Source organism: Chionomys nivalis, chromosome 14 (genome assembly GCF_950005125.1).
Source record: "Chionomys nivalis chromosome 14, mChiNiv1.1, whole genome shotgun sequence".
Lineage (NCBI taxonomy): Eukaryota > Metazoa > Chordata > Mammalia > Rodentia > Cricetidae > Chionomys > Chionomys nivalis.
Window position 1 is genome coordinate 58,213,189 of NC_080099.1, and position 22,244 is coordinate 58,235,432.

A 22,244-nucleotide genomic window follows, 5' to 3' on the forward strand; every position below is an offset into this window, starting at 1 on the left:
GGTTTCCTTAAAAAACGTCCCACCTGATTTTTGCATGAATATATTTTTTTGTTGTTGCTTGTTTTTTTCTTTCCAGAACATCATGGAGCACGAGAAATGAACTTCTGTTTCACTAATATTTTTTCTTTTTATGTTTATTTATCTTCCATTGTTCTAATTTTTCATATTTTAATACTCCTTTCACCTACATATTAATTAAAACATTGCATATAATTTCTATGCTTTTCTCATTGTTCTCTGAGTGTAGTGAATTTTGTACTATTCTGCTTTTGTTCCTTAGCCATAGTCCATTCTCACTGCAATAGTTTGAATTAGAAAGGCCCCCATAGACTCATATATTTGAATACATGGTCCCCAGTTGGCAGACTGTGTGAGAAGGATTCGGAGGTGTGGCCTTGTTGGAGGAGGTGAGTTACTGGTGGTAGACTTTGAGGTTTCAAAAGTTCATGCTATTCTCAGCTCTCTTTGCTTCCTGCTTATATACAAGGAGGTAAGCTGTGACAGGCCTGCCTTTTGCTGCCATACACCCTGCCATGACAGTCATGGACACACCCTACGAAACCGTAAGTGCTCCCAAACTCCATCTTGGTCATTTTGTTTTGTCATGGTAATAGAGAAGTATTAAGTGTAATTGACATTACTTAAGATTTGCTTCACTCACTATTGTTTATCTGTTTCTCATTTATTTTTATTTTTTGCCTCTTGGGAATCTGCTCATGAAATGTAGGAGTGGGCATAGAAAATAAACTAATGCATTTTTTTTTTTTGGTATACAGAACTTTGTAAGTGGTACATTTTAGTCTTGGATTGTCTGTTTGATCTGCCTTATGGAATCCATTTCTGTGGAAAGCCTCCAATGTTTGTGTATTTATGACTCCAGAGAACATTCTTCAGAATTATTTTAAGAATAAGAATCCAATCCGTCCAATCTTCAAGAGACTCCAAACAGGCAGTGTAGTTAAGTATATTGGGATTAAAGACATCAGCTGAACTCCTTTTCCCATGGAATACTGACATGAAAATAAATGGTTCTAAAAACGTGCTCAAAAAACCAAAAATAATTGAAAACACCTCAAAACAAAGCTAAAAGCAAAAGGCCCAAGTGGTCCAAGGTTCCACTTCTTTCCTCTCCAGAGCAGACTTCAGTGCTTCAGTCTAGGTCAACCCTGGGCAATCCCCCAGGGCTACAGGACTTGTGAACACTGAAGGGTCTGGCTGACTCTCACGGTGGTGTCTGAGTTAACTTCTGTCCTTCAGTCATGACATCATGTTCACATTTGTTGGTTGTGAACCACTCTGCAGTTCTGTGGTTAGATTGGATGGCTGTGTAATTCCTATCACTGAAACTCAGGATTCTTCTCTCCTGAGTTTTCCAAGCAGTTACGCCATCTATCTGCTTTGTAGCCTTCAGAACCCTGTTCTGCTAACCCCTCCCATATTTCTTTGGTTTTGTGTTTTGTAAGGCTCTTACAAATTACCTTATTTTCTGCTCTGGACCAGAAACCCCAGGAAACCAATTTTTGGAAAAGATTTTTACTCAGAGAAGATCACTGTAGATAAAACATGATTCATTTAAATAGATTAAAACTAATTGCTCACAAAGAGGAAAATCTGAAGGGTCACTTTATAAACTTTGGGTAATCAGCTCCAAACACTGGAATTCACTCACTGCAGGATTGACTCAAGCGATGTTTAAAGGGCATCCTTCTGAAATCTCAGTTTGCTCATGAGAGTTCTGTCCTTGTGCACAAATGGTTCAAAAGAGCAAGGGGAATTGGGAAAGCTGCAAAGAACAGAATTAGGAAACAAGGATTTAAGCAACCTCAACCCAACAGATTTGCCTTTCATTTGTGTCTGAATATTTAGCTTTAATTCAAATGAATCTGTAATATGAATTAATAAGGGACCCTCAGACAAATCTTTGCTACTGTATGCACTCCAACATGGCTGCTGTGAGGCTTTGATTTCAGATTAATTGTCAGACATGCAGCAGCATTCACAGCCCTTTGGAATCCCGTGGGAATAAAGCATTACATTCTGCTGCCCCCTGGCAGACACTGTGTTTACTGAATATCATGAGCTGCCCTCAGTGAAGTGAAAACCAGATAGAGGCTGCTGTGTTTGCTTCCATAGATGATGGGATAGTTTTTAGTGTTTGCTGATGAACAAATAATACCACTTTTGCAAGATTTTAATTGGGACTCTACTGACGCAAAATCAAGTTCTCTGAGTTTTTGACTCTGATTTCTCTTTCAGTAGTGATAGATGAGTACGGGAAATAAATGAGAAGACAGAAGGTTTATTGCTGCTGAAGGAGATATGTTATTTTATATCCAGCCTGCCAGTTATGAAGCTAAATAAGGGTTTATTTCAAGTTCACTGTTCTCTTAGAGGTCATTGGGGCAAAGACCATTTCCCAATAAAACATTAAATGTACATACAAGGAAGAGGTAATGTGTTGGCCTGGTAAAGGGACCACATCATCCACTGCTTTGTCTGTGTTAAATTGCTATTGGCACATGTAAGTAAGACTTAATATATGATCAGACTTCTCCATATGAGACTCAAGCGCATGTGATTACAGATCTGTAGAGTTGGTGTGCAAAGTGAAGGCACTCCACAATATTCAATATTAAACTCTATGGCTTGCAGTTGTTTTGACAGCAGAGAAATAAGCTCAATGATGACAAAGGAAGAGACACGTTCTAACTGCATGCAAGTTTGGCTAACTCTTGTGCTTGTGAAGAATATCTGGTAAGACATCAAGTAGGAAAAAGCTTGCTTCTTTCTGCATCACTTTTTCTTCAGGATGACTCTGGACCTGGCAGGAAGATACAGATTAAAGGAGATCAGAGATGGACACCAAATTGAAGCATCAACCAATGGTTTTCTTTACTGTGATCTGCTCAGTTTCCTTGAGTGTAATGTGTTTGTGAGTTTGGGGAGGAGTGAGGACAATCTCTGCTGTCAGTGCCCAGATATCATCCCATTTTCTTTAAGTGCCACTCACTCGCTGTCCTGATAGCTTGAAACTGTGCAAATAGACTGGATGAAGTGACCAGTAGCTCTCAAGGATGAGTTTGACTCTCTGACTTTTATCTATTTATTTATTGAAAAGATTTCTGCCTCCTCCCCTCCTCCCATTTCCCTCCCCCTCTCCTTTCTCCCTCCCACCACTCCTCTCCCCCTCTCCCCACCTCTCCCCCTCCCCCACTCCATTCCCCCTCCCTCTAGAGTCTGAAGAGCTGTCAGGATTCCCTGCCCTGTGGGAAGTCCAAGGTCCTCCCCCCTTCATCCAGGTCTAGGAAGGTGAGCATCCAAAGAGGCTAGGCTCCCACAAAGCCAGTTCATGCAATAGGATGGAAACCTAGTGCCATTGTCCTTGGCTTCTCATCAGCCCTCATTGTCCGCCATATTTAGAGTCTGGTTTTATCCTGAATAAACATAGGATAAAACCGGACTCTCTGACTTTTGGATAAAAAGTGAATACCTCCAAACTTGGTCTTTCTTTTCTCTTTCACTAGGCTGTAGAGATTCAGTTCATGTTAACTCAGCCATCTCACGGTCCCTCCCCAGACAGTCATGATTTCCAAATGGGACAGAACAATGTTTTCTTAGTTTGCCTTTCACGACACTGGCAGGATGGAGACCATCATTTCTTCTTAAGCTGTTGTGAGCTGTGAATTGTGATGGGCGGATCTTTACTGTGTACATGTTTCCAACTACATCATTTCTTGGAGCTTTGATAATAAACAGATCTGCAGCCACATTGTGAAAAGTAGAAATGTCTAGCTTCTTCATATGCTTGCTTGAGTACATCGCATGTAGAGGTGCTCAGTGTACGATCTGCTTCCATTGAAAACAACGGAAAATGCTAAGCACAGTCATCCATTATCCCTTCCTCAAAAAAATAAGGGATCTGAGAGATTAGGCTCTGGTTCTCATTCCAGGGTCAGCATGTCTCCACTGGCACACGAAGTTCTCTGAACTAATCTTAGAGTAGTTTAAGACAAAATGCAGAAATACAATTTTCAGAAAGTTCCATGAAGCTGGTGCTAAAGTTAACGGAGTTCTTTTTACTTTTTCCAGTCAGCAGAGGCACACGGCCACGGATGGCATTAAATGAGGACATATAAATGGCAGTGCTGCTAGTCTTTGTAGCCTAAGCTGTTTATTATATTTTTATAAGAAATCATGCAAAGACAATTTATTTATTTATGTGTATGGCTGGCTGGTCATTTTAGTACTGTTTGTAAAAAAAAAAAAAAAAAAAAAAAAAAACTATCCATCCACTATGAGATTTCCTTTGTCTTTGTGTAAGACCAGGTGAGCATTTTGCTTGCTTCTATTTCACAGCCCAGTGTTCCATGTAAGCTGCATACCCCACTGTCCTATTTATTTGTCCTTTTGTCTGCTCTTGATTACTGCATTGTCTGGAGGCTGGCTATTCTCAGCCCTCCAGCTGCCCCACTTCAGAACTCTATTAGCCGTTCCTCTTTGTCCACCTCTGCTACAGCTAATGCTATTGTTGGCATGTGAACATAGCCAGGTCATTTTCTAATTTGCATGGTATTCATTCTATGTATAATCATTTAATAACTATCATTTTAGGGTTGAAAATCTTCAGTATTTTCCATTTTCATTTTTTATAAACGATGTTAGGATCATCATCGTATTTGCTTTTCTTAATATTTACTTCTTTAGGCATGTTTCCCAAAGTAAAATAACCCCTGTGAGCAAATTTTATGTAATTGACTTACTTTAATTTTAACGGATTTTCTATATAATTTTGAGGATGATTGACATTGGAACATTCCCTTCCTTTCATCTCCAGCCATATCGCCAGAGACAAGTATTGTCCTGTTCCTTTGTTCTTTATTACCCTATTTTTCAAAATAACATTTTCTCAGAACATTAATTAAATTGTTCTCAGGAACCCTTTTTGAAATTTAGTTTGTTCTGCTCTATTTTTATATTTTGTATTTATTATGTATCATCAGACTTGTTCAGCGAGCGCCTTATCAACCAAGCCCTCCTACCAGTCACACAATCCTTTTCTTTTTCATTTTTATTACCTTATTTTTATTCATTTTCAGTTCCACACATGTATACAATGAACTGCATTCATTTTCAAACCCGTTCACCTCTCTCATCCCTCCATACCCAACACTTGTGTGTCTTCTTTTCATGAGATAATTTCTGCTTGCAATATTACTTTGGGCTGCTTGGAAAAATCCAAGGCTAAGTTTCCATGCAGATGCTGCTTATTCTTACAGTTTCCCCCATGTATCTTCTCCCTTCTCCTTCTGCCTAATTTTTCTCATTTTAATGCATATAGGAATTCATGTCTCACATTTATATTTATTCATTGTTTATAGTTTCAGTTAGTTGTATAAATAATGAAAATTACACTAACATTATGAAAATGTCAGCCAAGCTCTATAAATATTTTCTTCTGTTTTCTGTTTGTAGACAATAAATTACATTTTTGACTATGTGTGTGTTTGTTTGTGTGTGTGTGTGTATGTGGTGTAGTGTGGTGTGTGAGTTGCTGTGTAGCCCACGATGGCCTAGAACTTGATATCCTCCCACCTCAGGCCTCTGAGAACTGAGATTATATTCCTGCCATACCCAGTTCTGATCGACTCTTAATTCTTGGTTGTTAAAAGCCTGGTAGTTGATTATGGTTTGCATTTAACTTCATCCTCGTTGAGTGGGGGTGGGAAGCATCTGCAGCGTTTAGTCTTAGTTTCTATAAACCTGGGTCCATGACATGAAACTGCTGTCACAGAATCCTACTCCTAAACAGGCTTCACATTTGATTTTATTCCCTGCTGCTTCTGTCATTAAATTATTTTTAATTAATTTATTTATTATGCATACAGTGTTCTGACAGCATGTCTGCCTATGTGCCAGAAATGGAAACCAGATTTCATTAGAGATAGTTGTGAGCCACTATGTGGTTGCTGGGAATAGAACTCAGGTCCTCTAGAAGAGCAACCAGTGCTCTTAACTTCTGAGCCATCTCTCCAGTCCCTGTCTTCAAATTCTTAATAGTTTTGTGTTAAACTTGTGATTTTTTAAAGAATTCTGACAAGTCAGTGGGGAATGAGCAGAAGTGTGCACAGCTCTCACCTTCCTTGGCTCATCATTTCCTATTCCTGTGCAGATATTTCAGAATCACAAAATTCTGGTGTAGCCACATTGTATGGAGCTCTGTCAGACTCATTGAGATCACAGGAAAACATGCCACATGGTTAGCAGGGCCACTAATGGTCAGAGAAGACAGAATTTCCTTTGTAATACCAACATGTTTCATGTTGAGGAAGCCATAGAATCATAAAGTTATAAACAGTGGGTATCATCACATCTTTATGCATGCTGGAGCCAACCTTGAAAAAATGAAATGGATGCAGAGAAAGGAAAAGGGATAAATACGCCCCCATAGTTCCTTTAGCTCCCAGCCCCTTCCTTGCTCACTAGAACAATTCAGACCATTTTAAAATGTGGGTATGTCAACAAAAGTGAAGATAAAAACAATTGACCTTACTTATTCATTTACTTGTAGTATCTTTACTGTTTAGGGAAGGAAAAATCAAGTATGAACTATCAACTTGAATCATGTATTTTCCACAATTTATCATAAATTTGAATGACATTATATTTGTACTTTAGACTATCACTTACAATGTAAAATTAAATGATAACACTCTAGTTAATAATTTAAAAATATAGCACGAATTTATTTTAGTAAACAACAAATAAAACTGCCATGACTACTTAAGTAAGACACTATGTAACAAAAATCAAAGCTTTGCTTTACTTACTATAAAACTACATTTTTGTCTTTTATAGAAGAGGTTTCATGTAACTTTGGGGATGGTGCTTATAAATATTATAAGTTTTAGGGACTTTATGATATTGGTAAATTGTATTTCCTGAGCCTTGCTAGTTTTGTTTACCTCCTGAACGTTAAGTACTCTCTTTCAAGGATTGTATGTTTTAATTCAGGGGAAATTGTTACATAGCAGGACACTCCTTAGAAGCTATTGTAAAGGGAGGCACTCTCATGGGACTACATTCAAATGGCTCATTTTCCCTAAATGAAGAGGTGGCTAGGGTTGTGAAACAATATTGAGTTTCAGATTTAGCTGAAAGATTGGTTGGAAATCTCTCATTCGGAGAGGATATAATCAGAGCATGGTACTAATAGGGAGGCACTCATTACTTTTGTCTTTACTGTATGTAACTAAATAGTAGGGAAAAATCACTTAAGGAAATGAAGACTTGTCTTAGCTCCTGGTTTCATGTGTTTTGGCCCATCATGGTAGGGAGAATATAGTGGAATACAGAATCTCACACCTTAGTGACCAGAGAGCTGAAAGGAGAGTCTCAGCATGTCTCAGCTGGCTTTCTCCTTTCTTAATTTCATTCTATCTCAGTTCCCAGCCTATCAAACTATTCTGCTATCATACAGAGTAATCTTTTATGTTTTATTTAATCCACTCTGAAAGAAGGTTGTACATGGGCTTGGTCATGTGACATTTTTCACCCCTGGCCTTAACCTTGTTATATCCATTGCCGTGTACTGAAATTGTCCTGAAAATTGCTTTCCTGCTAATAATGGTTCTGGTAAATATCTCATCTATGAACTTACATAACACCTTAGACATCATGATGGCATTCACACAGAGTTGCTTATAACCAAGGAAATCACTTGAAGAGAAAATTCAGCAGTAAGGCCATGTTTATAGAATGCACTGATGCTCCCACTGGACCCTAGAAGAGCTGGCATGATAGAATGCTAGAATGATATTGTGTCTATTCTTATGGGACCAACTAGGATGGGGTACTTTATGGGGCTGGATTACAGAATGTGATGCATATCCAGAATCAATATGGAGTGCTTGGTACTTGTACTGCTAAATTGACACAAGCTAGAGTCATTGGAGATGAAGGAGCCATACTTGAGAAAATGCCTACATCGAATTGAATTGCAGGCAAACCTGTAGGGCATTTTCTTAATTGATGACAGATGCCGGACCCAACCAATTGTAGGCAGGGCACCTCTTCATAAATCCCCAAAGTTAATCATGACAGAAACCAATCTTGTTCATTTCTTTTAAAAGCCTGAAGCAATTTGTTCAGCAACCAGGCTGCTGAGGATGAGATAAAGGAAAGGCAGGTTGAGGGCAACTGAAAAGCGATCCAAACAGGGAAAGAATGTGTACAGGATAAAAGTGAACATTTGGAGTAGCTGCTCAAGATCACCTTATCTTTTTATTCCAGAAATACAGAAAAATTATATTGCTAGTTTATTAGGGAAAATTCCGGAATTGAGATTTTAGGCTACCAAAGTTTGGTGCATTCCACATTGCTGGGTAACTTTTAATTCAAATGTCTAATTATCACCTATTGTTTGATTCAAAAGTAAGTAAATGAAAACCTCCTGTTCACTAAATTTACAAGTTAGCAAATGGTGAGCAGAAGGGAAAGCAAACCAAAATGTAGTCAACATCTTCATGTGAGCAAGAAGCTCTTTACATCTTCATGTGAGCAAGAAGCTCTTCATGCTACTTCCTATTCTAATTGCAGAGTAACGGCCAATGTCCCACTAACAATCCTTTTACTCTCCGGATGAGTCAACTGTGTGTAGCGCACACTGTGGTCAAGGCTGGAGGAGGGGTTTTATTACTCTCTACGTTTCTTCAGCCAGCTGCTTAACTTCCAAAGGACTTTCCACCATCTGTCTTTTACTGACTTAGAAAAATCTTTTAATACATTGTGAAGATAGGGATGGTTGTGTGTGTTCTGTATTGTGGCTGTGCAGCAGTTTTAGGTTAATTGAAAAGAAGAGGAAAGAAGGAAGAAATGGAGAGAGGGAGGGAGAAGAATACATGAGACTCAGGAAACTAAAGAAGCTAGACTCTAAAAGCTCAGAGGGTTATAAGACTCATGAGGTCCCCCCATCCTAAAGTATTTTGTTTGTTTATGTTCTGGTTAGTTTGGGGGTTTTATTTTTATATATGTGTGTGTATATGTATCTATGTGTATGTATATGTATATAATGTATACACATGTATACAAGGCTCTGTGTTATGTACATTGTATACAACATTATTATATATGTTATATACACATAAATATTATATATGTATATAATGTTATATACAATGTACATAACACAGAGCCTTGTATAGCCAGGATGGCTCCAAATTATCAATGTAACAGAGGATCACTTCGAATTCCCAATTCTCCTACCCACCACTAAAGTAATTTCTTTTATGAGTTGTCGTCCATTCATACTGGGGTTGGCTTTTTGCTGTTATCATTAAGTCATTCACTCTACTATAATAATCCTGTCTTAGTTGGGGTTACTATGGCTGTGCTGAAACAATGATCAGAGCAACTTGGGAAGGAAAGGACTTATTGGGCTAACACTTCCATCTCACCATTCAACATCAAAGGATTTCAGGACAGGAACTCAAACAGTGAGGGAACCTGGAGCCGGGAGATGATACAGAGGACAAGGACGGGTGCTGCTTACTGGCTTGCTCCCTATCATTTACATGTTTGTTGTCATTATTTTATTTTTATTTGTTCTTAGTATCTTTCACAAAATGCATCTCCATTTCATTCATTTCTCTGTTCCTTTGTATCCACCCTCTGCCCTTGCAACCACCCTCAAATAAAACAAAATTTAAAAGAAAAAAAAGACAAAACCAAAACAAAAAACAAAGAGGAAAAAATCATTCTCGTCATGGAAGCTGTAGTGACACAGTGAGTCATGTAGTAAAGCCTTTTATCCGTATTGTCTTTATTTGCAAGAGTTCGTGGCACAGAGTCATTGGTCTGGTTTGAGGCCTCTGGTTTCGGCTACACTATTGATGCTGGGCCCTCACTGGAACTTTTCTTGGTTATCCTGCTCTTGCCCTGTGTTATGGAGATCCTGCAGTTTTGGGTCTGCAAGACCGGCCCTTCACATGCTCCAGCAGATCACAGGTGGGGTGGATTCTGGGGTGGATCAATTCATAACACTGGGTTGGTCAGCCCACCAGCTCTCCCTATCCTCACCTCCAGGATGAGCTCTTCTGCATTGCCCTGGGTAGTTCATTTCTTACAGCAATGAGCAAGAATGGGTGCAGTTCTCCTGTTTTCATAGCCTCAGGGATGTTTACCTCACACATGCACCTTCAGGGTCAGTTCTATTATGCTGCCCAGAAGTGTTATAGGAGCCCCCCTCTCTCTCTCGAGCGCTGCAGCAGTTGAGGGCCAGGAACGCTCTTCCCCTCTTCTGACCTCAGTGCCAGCTCTCCCACTTGCCTCAGATGTTGATGGGTGAGAGCGGGGATGAGGGAGGATATCTCCCCCCAACCATGCTGTCAAATGACAGGTGAGTAATGGGGACAGCTCTTCCACCCTCACAACTTTGGGGTTGGCACATCCACATTTCTGACAATGGGGTTGGCTATATTGGTCTGTCCATCAGCCTCATTTTTTGTAGAATCCAGAACCTCAGTTCAGGGTGACACCAACCACAATGAGCTGGGCCCTCCCTGATCAATTGCTGATTAAGAAAATTACCAACCGCCTTATCTGTGGATCCATCCTCTTAATTGAGGTCCCCTTCTCTCAGATGACTTTAGCTTGTGTCAAGTTGACATGAAGCCATGTGCCACAACCAGTTGATTCAGTAAAGTAGACTTAGATGCAATCCTTCCTTTTATCTGTTTTATGTTCTATCTAGAGTGAACAGTGTTTTTTTTTTTTTCTCCAAATCTCCCAGGAAGTTACATATAACAAGTTACTTTTATCCTTGCAACTGGAAGACAAAAGAAAGAAGTTTGAGGACTTATGTCCAGACTCAACTAAACAAGCAAGCAAACAAGCAAGCAAATAAACAAACAGAAAATACAAGGACTTGCCAGATATTTTATCTGGTAAAGTCACTTTGGCAAAGCCAATGTGGCAATATAAGTTTTACCTTTGAAACTCATATGGTAGAAAGATGCAGCCATTAGTTCCAGGACCTCCACATATACGCTATAGCATGCCACATAGATAGATAGATAGATAGATAGATAGATAGATAGATAGATAGATAGATAGATAGATGTATTAAATCAAAGTAAAAATGGGCTAGAGATGTAGTCCAGTGGTACAGGACACATTCAACTTATGCAGACACTAGATGATCCACAGCAATTAAAAATGTGTTTTTGAAATATTGCAAAAATAGGTGGGTATGGTGAAAGTGAGTTGAAAACCTTGAATCAAATTGTGCTTTTAGAAAATTCATTATTTTGTCAGCTTGAATTAAATAGTTATAGATTATAAAGAAATAAAATAAAAAAACTGTCTTTTCATGAGTAAGATGTAAGAGCTTTGTTATACTTAGTCCTTTAGTTGTGAATAGTATTGTGTTATTACACCTACATTTATATAGTAAGATACATTGCAATATAAGTACTTACAAATGAAAGCAAGATGGTCTAGATGAAAAGATCACAGATGATAGGAATCAAACCCTCAGATGGTCGTCTTGATCTGTGGTCCAGGTTTTCAGAAAAAGTGTGGTAAATTCTCAACAGAAGAAGTTCAAATGGCCAAAAGTCACTTAAGGTCATGCTCAACCTCCTTAGCGATCAGAGAAATGCAAATCAAAACAACTTTGAGATATCATCTTACACCTGTCAGAATGGCTAAAATCAAAAACACCAAGGATAGCCTTTGCTGGAGAGGTTGTGGAGAAAGGGGTACCCTCATCCATTGCTGGTGGGAATGCAAACTTGTGCAACCACTTTGGAAATCAGTGTGGCGGTTTCTCAGGAAATTTGGGATCAACCTACCCCAGGACCCAGCAATACCACTATTGGGAATATACCCAAGAGATGCCCTATCGTATGACAAAAGCATTTGTTCAACTATGTTCATAGCAGCATTATTTGTAATAGCCAGAACCTGGAAGCAACCTAGATGTCCTTCAATGGAAGAATGGATGAAGAAAGTGTGGAATATATATACATTAGAGTACTACTCTGCGGTAAAAAACAATGACTTCCCGAATTTTGCATGCAAATGGATGGAAATAGAAAATACTATCCTGAGTGAGATAACCCAGACCCAAAAAGAAGATCATGGGATGTACTCACTCATAATTGGTTTCTAGCCATGGCCACTGAGTCTATAATATGTTATCTTAAAGAAGCTAAATAAGAGGGTGAGCCCAAGGAAAAACATATAGTTATCCTCCTGGCTATGGGAAGTAGACAAGATTGCCGGGCAAAAAATTGGAATCTTGGGGGTGGGGTGGGATGGGGGTAAGGGGAGATGGGGAGAGAAAAGTGTGAAGGAGAGGATGGGGGGAACTTGGGGAAATGGGATGGATGGAGATAAAGGAAGGTTGGATAGGTGAGCAGGGAAGCACATATCTTAGTTAAGGGAGCCACCTAAGGGTTGGCAAGAGACTTGAACCTGGAATGGCTACCAGGTGCCAGGGCAATGTCCCCACTTATTTCCTTGTGCAGCTGAGAATAGGGAACCTGAAATGACCCTATCCTATAGCCATACTGATGAATATCTTGCATATCACCATAGAACCTTCATCTAGCAATGGATGGAGATAGAGACAGAGACCCACACTGGAGCACCGGACTGAGCTCCCAAGGTTCTAATGAGGAGCAGAAGGAGGGAGAACATGAACAAGGAAGGCAGGACCATGAGGGGTGCACCCACCCACTGAGACAGTGGGTCTGATCTATTGGGAGCTCACCAAGGCCAGCTGGACTGTGACTGAAAAAGCATGGGATAAAACCGGACTCTCTGAACATGGCGAACAATGAGAGCTGATGAGAGGCCAAGGACAATGGCATGGGGTTTTGATCCTACTTCATGTTCTGGCTTTGTGGGAGCCTAGACAGTTTGGATGTTCACCTTCCTAGACCTGGATGGAGTGGGGAGGACCTTGGACTTTCCACAGGCCAGGGAACCCTGACTGCTCTTGGGGCTGGAGAGGGAGGAGAAGAGGAGTGGGGGGGGAGGGGCAGGAGGAGGGGGAGGAAAATGGGAGGCGGGGAGGAGGCGGAAAATTTTTTTTTCAATAAAAAAATAAAATAAAAAAAACGAATTTGAAAGGGAACTGTTTTTCTGGTGTGAGATTATTTATTGATTGTGTTTTCAGGGGTGTATTTAACCTCCTTGGGTTAGAGTTGTCCTTCTAGTACCTTCTGTAGGGTTGGATTTGTGGATAGATATTGTTGAAATTTGACTATATCAGTGGAATGTTTTGTTTTCTCCATCTACAGTGATTGACAGTTTGGCAGGGTATAATAGTCTGTCCTAACATCTATGGTCTCTTAGAGTTTGTAGCACATCTTTCCAGGCTCTTCTGTCTTTTAATCTCCATTGAAAAGTTGAATTTAATTCTAAGAGATCTGCTTTTATATGTTATTTGGCCTTTTCCCCTTTCAGCTTTTAATAGTCATATTATATATGTTTTATGCTTTGATTATTATATGGTGAGGGGACTTTCATGACTTTTCCAATCATTTTTTGTCTTGTATGCTTCTTGTACCTTTATAGACATCTCCTTCTTTAGGTTAGGAAAATTTTCTTCTATGATTATGTCAAAATGTTTTCTGAGCCTTTGAACTGCTTTTTCCTATTGGTCTTAGGTTTGACCTTTTCATAGTGTTACAGATTTCCTGGATGTTTTATATCAGAATTTTTTAGATTTAACATTTCCTTTGACCTATATCTCTATTTCTTCTATTATATCTTCAGTACCTGAGAATCCTCTTCCATCTCTTGCATTTTGTTGGTGAAACCTGCCTTTGTATTTTCTATTTACTTATCTAGATTTTTTATTTCCAGATTTCTCTCAGTTTGGGTTTTTTTTTATTGCTTCTATTTCCATTTTCAGGTCTTGAGCAGTTTTATTTGTTTGCTTTGTCTTGGCCTTCTTATTTTTTTTAAAAGAGATTTATCAATTTTGTGCAATTTTTATTTGTCTTTTCTCACTTTCTTTGAGGAGTTTATTCACTTCTTCCTTAAGGACTTCTTCCATCTTCATAAACTTGGTTTCAAGGTCTTTTTGTTAGTCAGGGCAAGGGTAACTCAGAACTTGTAAGAGAAAGCCTAGAGTACTAGGATAGAACCAAACATGGCTGGCAAAAAAATAGTCAATGATTCCTAATGATAGTCTGCTATACTTGCAGATCAGTGCCTAGCCCAATTATCACAGAGAGGCTTCCTCTATCAGCTTATGGGAGAAGGTGCAAAGACCCGGAGGCAAACATTAGACAGAGCTTGGAGAGTCCTGCGGAAGATGAGGAGGAAGGATTGTAGGAGCCAGAGGGGTTGAGGACACCACAAGAATATAGCCCACAGAAGTAAAAAAGGGCTCATGGGGCTCACAGAGACTGAGGCAACAATCAAGGAGCCTGCATGGGTCTGAGTCAGGTCCTTGGCATATGTTATGGCTGCTTAACTTAGTCTTCTTGTGGGACTCCTAACAGTGGGAGTGGGGGTCTCTGAATCTTTTCCTTGCTTTTGGGACCCTTTTTATCCTAATGGATTGCCTCATCCAGCCTTGCAATGAGGGTATGTGCCTAGTCTTATCGTAACTTTTTATACCATGATCAGTTGATATCCCTGGGAGGCTTGCTCTTTTCCGAAGGGAAACAGAGGAGCAGTTAATCTTGCCTAGAAGGTAGGTGGGAAGAACTGGTAGGGGTGTTGGGAGGGGAAACTGAAAGAATGTGTTAGATGAAAGGAAAATAAAAAGAAAAGGCAAGAATTTGGAAGGGGTAGGGAATAAAGCCTGACATAATGTACTTCACGGACCAGGATGAACACAAAAAGCAGTGAAGCCCTTGGCAGGGTGAAAAGCATAATGAATGGGAGAAGAACAACTATGGAATCGTCAGTTGACTGCAATTCCCAGAGGCATTACATGAGAGGAAACCCACTCACTAGGTTGGAAAATGGTGCAGACACTTTCTGAAGTGGAACAGTCATGACTAGAGTCCAAGTTATGGTCCTGCCGAAGAGAGAAGTAGAGGGTAGAGTCCTAATTAATCAAGTCAAAGAACCATGTAGCCAGGTTGATATGCATGTTTACATATTTGTAAAAATCTCCAAAATAATGCAGATAACTGCACGGAAAATAAAATATGGGTAGATAATTCATCCATGAAGAGAAGATGGAGTGGGATCAGATATCTCAGTCCTCTAAGGAGGACTGATGTCTGATAGGAAGTCTACACAACAGTTGATAGCCAGAAGTAATTTCCCTCAGCCTTTGGACTTTATGAGAATCTTTTCTTGGTTCAATCATTGAGCTCCACAGTCCTTGCTTTTAATGCTTGGTTGCAAACTTTGGGTACTAATTTGAAAAGTGTGCAGCTTGGAGGATGTGGGCCTGGAGGCAGAAATGGGTCGCTAGACGTTTTCCTTTGAAGACTACTAGCTCAGACTCTAATCCTTGCTGTCTTCTTCTCCCTGACTGCCATCATCTGAACAGTTGACGTTCATGGTTCCCATGCCTTCCCTACTGGGATGGACTGTGCTTCTCCAAATCTGTGAGCCCCAGCAAACATTTCCATCCTTACATTCTGTCAGACATTTAATACTGATGCAGACTATAAACATAAAATACAAAATACAGAAGCCACAACTGCAACATCTTGAAGGAAAGTAGCACTTAGAACTCAGGATAGGATCTAGACAGGGGTGAGTGGTGATGAGGGTGGGCAGTCGCAATTCTTACTTAGAGGAACATTAGACTGATCTTTTTGAAAATGTCCACCTTGGGTAGGCACATTGGCTCACACGGCATTTGGGAGGATAAAGCAGGAGAGTCCTGAATTCAAGGACAAATAGGAGACTCGGTGGAGGCCTTGCTTCAAAAAAAAAAAAAAAAAAAAAAAAAAAAAAAAAAAAAAAAAGGAAAGAAAGAAAAGAAAAGAAATCGCCAAAGTTACCAGAAAAATAAGCAATCTCTTACTCAGACCTAAATATTGCACAAAGCCAACCATGCCTCATCCTTGACACAAGGCCCAATTTACATCATGCAGTGAATGTTCCGCACTGCTTACCAGGATGACTAGGGGAGAGGTGTAGGTCAGGGATGATTCAGCTAGGAGCAAGCAGAGAGCAGTCAACAGGGAGAGGAGACACTGGAGATGACCTAAGGGGTTGGCATTTGTGCTCCCAGGGCTATAGCTGGCATGAGATTAACTGTTTTCTGGTGTGGGCTGAGGCTCAGAACTTCCTGTATACTGTCATAGCTCCAATGCTGTCTCCAGGGAGACTTCCATCACTCCCATGGGGGATACTGTGTAGGCAGGAAGTGAAACAGGAGGCTTCTGTGAGGACACCCTTGGGATGAGAGATCAAAAGCAACTTTCTCTCATCTCTTCCCCATCTCCTTTATTTTTCTCTTTCATTTTTTTTAAACATACAGGCCTGTGGAACCCTGCTACCCCTGTGAAACTTAGTAACTCATTTCACCCTGGTCATCGCTGATGGTTGTTCTGCATCTGCTGAATGATTTTCATCTGCTCTGTTTTTTTGGGACAAAGCACAACCTCTTGACCTGTTTTCTTTAACTGTCTTTTTGCAAAATACCAGGTGAAACCAAGAACCAACTGTATTTGGATTAAAGGACATGTCAGTGCATAGAAATCCTGCAGGGAGACAAAACATGGCAGGGCTGGGCCTGGACCATGATCAAGTCTAACATACAGGTGAGCAAACCAGGGGATCTGGACCCCATTCAGGACCTGGGTTTCTCAAACTGTTGCCTTTAACGAGAGGAGTAATGAGTCCATTCATTTAGTTGTGTCTATGGCTGGTCACAGTTTGTGTTCCTCAGTATTTTACATTGACTATACTATTATCCCCTATACAATCATGAAATAAGTGTCAGGCTTTTTCTTCACGGACTTCATTTATACTGTCCATCTACATTTAATTCTAATCCCAGTCCTGAGCCGACTCCATCTGAGTAAGGCCTACAGCTACAATGGTCAGAAGGCTCACTGGTGTCACCTACGTAGTATGACCCACATCCACACTGGGAACATGGGCTCTGGTCAGATTCCAAGGATTACTCTGAAAAATCTTTGGACCAATAGTGATGAAGACACTTGGATTGAGATTTTTATTGGTCATGAATTTTCTTCTTCAAATTCCATAAGAAAAAGCAATGCTGACTCCCTTTATTTTTATTTTTATTTACTTTCCCACTTGATCATTCATTTCCTGATTTTTTTTCTTACTCTCAAGTGTGTGGAAAGTCCCCAGGGCCTCACTATGCTGCTGTACCACCTATGGTTCTCTTTCATCTTTATAAATTAACTTCATTGATGGAGAAACTTGGATGGATTCTTGAATCTTTATAAAGTCTGTGTTTCCTTAGTAGAATAAACCCGTGAATATTATAAACTCATTATAATATTGACTATATTTGCAAAACTATATTTAGTAGCTACATGGTATGGTTTCAAGTAGAAGGCTCTAATTAGAACACTCATATGGAACAATCTACTCCAGTGACTTGTTTCTCAATGTTTTTTCTTCTGAATACATCTCAAAGGTTTTTCTTCTGAATCATGGTTTCAGCACATTGATTTGGATGAAGACCAAAAACATTCACCCCATTTCATGGAGTAAGTACATTCTTGGTGAAAGGACGAACAGGAGAAGGTCATGAATTGAAACAATTTCCACTATATTAGCAGAAGGAAAGAATCCATCATGTCTGCCGTGATGTGATGCAAGGAACATCTCAGAGGATGCCGTCAGAAATGTAGTTGGATGAGATTGGGAATGGCTATCATGGACATGAGGAGAAGATGATCACCAGGAACTTGTGGGTCATTGTAAATTCACTGAGGGAGCAGAGAAGACACTGAGCCGAGAGCATCATGTAAATGAGATTAACAGGCTAACTTATGAACGGTAGTCCAGGGGGGAGAAGTAGGACAGAAAACCAAACCACTTAGGAGGCCACTGCAGACTAGAAGGGATATCTGATGTTTTGGACCAGTAGGAGTAGGAATTAAGTATTGATCAGATCATAGACATAATTTAAATGTATAATTGAGAAATGTATCAGATATGAGCTATGAGCACAGAGAGGAATCTAAGGTAGTTCCTGATCTTTGGGTTGCAACTAGAAAGACAAAATTATATGGAACTGAAAGACAAAATTCAAAAGAGGAATAAGTCTGCAGAGGAAGAACTGTTTTGAATACTTCAGGATAGACATCCCAGTGAATCTCATAATGAGGTATTTAGCAAATTTATATGGAGTTTATATAAGTGTTTTGAACTGTGGATAAAATATTCAAAGACTTTTGTATGTATTTTATTTAAAACCCAGGACTAAATGCTATCAAGAGAGTGATTATATATAAAAAATGCATTTTTGACAGGTCGTCAAATCAGCCTATTCTCAAGAATAAACTATGCCTTTGGTTAGGGAGTCATGCCTTCCTGGAGAACTCCATTAAAAAAAAATAACTATCATTGGATAAAGCAAACTTGACTCAGGTTCCTCTCTGTTCTCCTTCCTGGGGGAACGGTAAAATGAGCCAATGTCTAGCTCATGCCGGTCTATCCTCAGTCATAGTACAGTCCTTCAGTCTGATGTTGAAAATGTGTCTTCATGTCTGTGTAGACTCCCAGTAATCATCTCTACTTTTAATTTTGTGGAGCTAATAGAATAAAATGACAAGGTACAGTTCATTTACCCATTTATTTATTGGTTGGTATAGTCTTTGGCTGTTGAATATTTTGTGTTCTTTATATATTCATCTATTGTGAGATGAATAGCTGAAAGAGATTTTCTCCTATGATTTTTTCTTTCCTTTGCAGAAAGTTTCAGCTTCTTGCAATCCCAGTTATCATTTCTTTCCATTATTTCTTATGCATCAGAGTCCTACTTACAAGGCTGTTGAATATGCTAACATCTTAAAGTGTTTCCTTCATTTCTTCCTCATAGAAATGTATGAAACATGGGCCAAAACAAAATTATACAGTTACTTACAACATTATGAGAATTTCATGTATATGATTTTCTTTTTGCTACTTAATTGGGAGATTACCTAGTGCAAATTTTGTAGATGACAATTTCATGTCACCATGTCAGAGGTCAGACTCACCTGTTAATTTCCAACCTGTAGAACATATATTAAGGTCTTTGATTTAGGATAAGTTGATTTTTCTGCAGGCTGGAGGTAGGGATCTAGTTTCTTTTTTCCCCCTTGGATATCTAGTTTTTCTCCGTATCACTTTTATTGTTGTTGTTTGAGAAAAGGTTTTCCTATATTGTTTATTCTGACATAAACTCTAATCTTCATGTTTTAGCTTCAGCATCATTTTTCAAAGATACAGTCTCTTTTACCAAGGTGTGTATTTGACATCTTTTGAAATAATCAGCTGGATATAGTACATTATTTCTGGTTTTTCTATACTATCATACACTGTCGTGTTTCTGTTTTTTTTTTGTTTGTTTTGTTTTTTTTTTCTATACTGTATCACTGGTCAATATTACTGGTGCAAGCACCAGGGTGTTTCTGTGTAAGCAGAGGTTGCACTTTCATTTCTCAGCTGGCCAGATCCAAATAATCAAATAGAAACTATTTCAATTACAACAATTTTTGGACAATAGTTCAGGCATATTTCTAACTAGCTCTTCCATCTTAAATTAACCCATTTCTATTAGTCTATGTATTGTCAACAAGCTGTGGCCTACCAGTAAGATTCCGGCATCTTTCTCTTTTGACAGCTACATGGCATCTGCCTGACTCCACCCTTTCTCCCTGCGTAGAGAGTTTAGTTTTCCTACCTACTATATTCTGCCTTGCAGAATACAGACCAAAGTAGCTTCTTTATGATAACAAAGCATATTTATAACATATAGAGAGTAATCTCACATCATTTTTGTACAATGGATCAGGGAAGTAATCTGAGTACAGACACATGGTACCTCTTGAATCTCTTCATCCTTTTTTTCTCCATAAGGTCATTTAGGCTGTGTGGGGGTACCTTGTTTCAGGGGACTTTTTCTCTGCCATATGAGTCTTGGGATTGCTTTTTCTAGCTCTGAAAAAGAAAGCAATTGTAAACTTGATGTGACTGATCCTTTACAAAGAGAGACAAAATGTCTTACCTCTTAGGTAAATGGGTATCAAAACTATGTTGACAGGCTATTTCATACCAGTCAAAATGGCTAGTATTAAAAAAAAAAAAACAGGAATGGTAGATATTGGCAAGGATACAAGAAAAAGGAGATCTTTAACCACTATTGATGGGACTTAAATGAGTATACATACTGCGAAAATCAATATAGAAGTGTTTTTTTTTTTTTTGAAGCTAAAATGAGGACTGGAGAAATAGCCCAGTAGTTAAGAAGTCAATTCTCAGCACCCACATCAGGTAGACACCTACAGTCACCTGCAGCTACAGCTCCAGATAATCAGTGCTGTTCTCTAGCCTTTGTATTTACACCACACATGAACACAAAATACATACATATATACATATATAATATATATACTATTCTTAAATATATTAAAAACTGAAAACTATATACTTGTAACAACAATGAATAAAAAAGGTCACAAATTTGAAAGAGAACAGGGAGGTGAATATGGAAGGGTTGAAAGGGAGTAAACAGAGGGGGAAATTCTGTAATTATTTTATAATCTCAAAAAAATAAAAGACATAATAAAAAATCCAATGCTGTAAAATATAGCTATCCTATGATCCAACGATGCTGGTCCTGAGCTTATAGCCAAAGAAATTAAGGTACTAAAAAATAGAAATATAGGGAAATACATGTTTATTGCAGTACTGTTCAACCACAATAGCCAAATCCCAAGGCTGCTCTAGGTGCCCGCAGGTGAAAGAGTAAGCAATGGAAATGTAGTAATATAAACAATGGAGAGTCATTCAGCCACTATGAAACACAGAATCATGTACTTTGTGTATGTACATGTACATGTGGAACCAGAAATCACCATGTTAAGTGAAATAAACCAAAGTCAGAAAGACAAATACTAAATGGTTTTGTCACGTGAGGACTCTTAAAACAAGTAGGAAATTAGGAGAACTACTATGGAACACACAGGAAGTCAGCCAGAAGGGCAGACAGCTCTGACTTCAGGAGGGCATATTTAATGGAAATATATATATATATATATATATATATATATATATATATATATTATACTTAAACATGTTTTTGTTCAATTACTATGTACTAATAAAAGAAACTTCATTTAAAATCATAAATATTCAAATAGAAATCACTAAATATACACAGAAAAAGACTAAAGCATGGTATTAGAGTCTGTGTTGGAGCTAATTTACATGAACTTCCAGAGTATTTATTTTGCTTAGAATGAAACAATTTCAGTTAGATCGTAGTCCTTCAAAGTTCTTCCACAATAAAACGGTGTAGCTCCCAATTTATCCCCATGAACATAAAAGCTTCATGTGATGATTTTCCAACTATATATATATATATGACAATAAATCAAACAAATGTATCTATATAGATATGTGTCTCAGAAGATGGACTTTGTGAGTTGTTTAGATTTCTCTAGTGTTTACAGTTCTATGATATAAACATATAGCTTGTGAGAAATAGGCATTCACATATTTCTAACAACATTTGAGGGAGGGCATTGCAATTAAGATGAAAACAGTATAGATTAAAAACGATCTAGATATTTTATTTGCATAAGTGATTGCTGTGTAACATGTTATGATGTGTAACATGTGCTGGCATGAATACATGTACTGGTGTCTAAGGAGGCCAGAAAGGGGATTTAGAGTCCCTGAAACCGGAATTATAGGTGGTTGTAAACCATAGGTGGGAGCTAGGAACTGAACCCAGGTCCTTTAAAAGTACGGCAAGTGAGCCCTGTACAGACCCATCAGTGAAATGTTTAGGTTGAATTCATGACTAGAGATAAGAAATAAGACTAGAATTCATACAAAACTCTTGTTGTTTGCATTCATTTTTTTCTCTTGAGTAAATTTGCTAGAAGAGCTTTTAAAATTTTAACTAAATTCATGTATTTAAAGTGCTTCAAATTTAAAAATCAAACAATTAGGAGAACACATTACTTATGCTTAATAACAGTAATAATTCTTAAGATACTCATAAAGTGAATTATACAAACAGAAAATGTAGAAAGTCAGAAATAAAGGGACCTCAGAAAGAGGTT